Source organism: Physeter macrocephalus, chromosome 17, assembly GCF_002837175.3.
Source record: "Physeter macrocephalus isolate SW-GA chromosome 17, ASM283717v5, whole genome shotgun sequence".
In the NCBI taxonomy this organism is placed as follows: domain Eukaryota; kingdom Metazoa; phylum Chordata; class Mammalia; order Artiodactyla; family Physeteridae; genus Physeter; species Physeter macrocephalus.
This window is the reverse complement of record NC_041230.1, coordinates 14,777,457-14,779,564: the sequence shown is the minus strand read 5'-3', so window position 1 is coordinate 14,779,564 and position 2,108 is coordinate 14,777,457.

Below are 2,108 nucleotides of genomic sequence, written 5' to 3'. Positions count from 1 at the left end.
CTGGCAGCGCGGGAGCGCAGGACAGACTGAAGCTCATCTGCGCGCTGGCCCGAGAGGGCGCCTGGCCCCGCCCCCGCCCCGCCCCGCCTGAGCGACCGCCCTTCCAGCCCCTCCTGAGGCCCGGCCGGGAGCCCTGGAGACCAAGCCGGGCCCGCCGAGACCACGCCCCCGGTCCCGCCCCGGCTCCGGATTGGCCGAGCTCAGCCGTGCCCCAGGCGAGGCTGGCTGAGGGTAGAGCAAAGAGCCCCTCCACTTTTCGCTTGCCCTCTCCCAGCCTCAGGGGCTTAATCTGGGAGTGGTTGCAGCCTCAGCCCGGGAGCACAGGGGCGGGCCGGGGGTCTCCGCTGCCGCAGCAAGGCCCGGGTTGAGGATCCAGCTCCTCGTCTGGAACCATGGGGGTAAATGCAGCGAGTGGGTGAAGCTACGGCTCCTGCGCGCACGACGCGGGGACAGTGACCATACCCGACGCCACGTCGAGGGCGCGGCGGGAGCGCTGGGCCCTGGGCCGAGCAGTCAGGAACAGTTTCCCGCCAAAAGGGATCCCGGGGCAGAGTCCGGGACGCTGAGGGAGAGTTGGCGGCGCCACCGAGGGCCTTGGCGGGTGACTCAAAACTGTTGGCACAGCGATCATCCCCCTGTCCCCCAACCCGCTCTGCAGAAACCAGGTGGATCCACTGGGAGGTCACAGATGGCGAGGGGAGAGGGGTCCACCCAAGGAGGGATCCCCAGAAAGGGTTTCGTGCCCAAGAGACTCGACGAATATCCTTGAGCACGTTTCTTAACCACCACTTCGAACCTCAGATTTCTCAACTGCAAAATGGGTCCGGATCACCCTCTCTTGACCTGGGCCAAGGTATTACAACCAAAGTGGTGTATAAGCGCTTAGCTGCGCGGGAGGGACGCGAATAGCTTAGGAGCGAAAGGGGGACTCCTGGGGACAGAGGTCGCACCGCTGTCTCTCCCAGCTCCCCTGATCGGTGGACTGAGCGGGTAGAACTAGCAGACGGGGTACCGGGACTGGGCTGCCGGAGCCGGAAGCCCCCCAGCGGCCACGCCCCTCCTGGCCCGCGTCCTGCAGTTCCTACCCCTCCCCCACCTAAGGGACACCTTTGCGCAGTTACTGCTGCATTTGGCCGTCGCGGTAGGTGCCAGAGGTAGAACACAATACAATCTGCTTTCAAAACAAGCCAAGCGTTTCCTTTTCTTCTTAAAAAAAAAAAGAAAAAGAAAAAGAAAAAAGTATGTGCATTAGGGGATGTTCAAGAGTTTAAAATAAATGGTAGTAACAGCCAAGTAAATGTTTAAAAAAAAAAAACACCTCATCATCACTGCCGGCTCCAAGATGCAGCACAAGAAAAGGCGTTCTCTGAAAGGACTGTTTTAATACTAAGAAAGAACCTGAAGAATCTTAAGCAGCTGGGACAGGTGTTTGGGAAACTGTGGCAAATGCAGAAACTTCCCTTCTCTCTTAGGGTCAGAAATGAGTATCAAGCTAATTTCAGCATTGTCGGTCACCCTAGAATTAATTCATGGTCCTAGAAATGTACACTCCCCACCCCCAGCTGGGACTTGAAAACAACCGCTTCCGTTTTTGGGGATCCAGGGGTGGCGGGTCACTCTATTACATTTGTATTACTACTGCTGCTACTACTACTAATAAAGTTATCAATAATAGAACCGCTATTCTAGCCAGAAAGTGTGTAGCTATTATGTTTCACGAACCTTCTGCAAATAAGAGAAATGAATAATCTCCATTTAACAGGTGAGAAGACCGAGGCTCAGAGGAGTGAAGTGGTTAAGGGCACACTAGCCATTAGTGGCTGAGATCGGTGGTTAGTTCAGGGCTGCTGACTCCAGTCATTCCCTACTACTCTCAGATTTTTGTCATCTCCTACTACCTTAAAGCTCCAATCGCCTTTACAGTTTGTCACATATACGTGTCACTTGTACTATTATCGACTTAATAGTCTTCTTTAAAATTACTCACTTTATTTTTTTTTTAATTTTTTTATTTTTTGCGGTACGGGGGCCTCTCACTGTTGTGGTCTCTCCCGTTGCGGAGCACAGGCTCCGGACGCGCAGGCTCAGCGGCCATAGCTCTCGGGCCC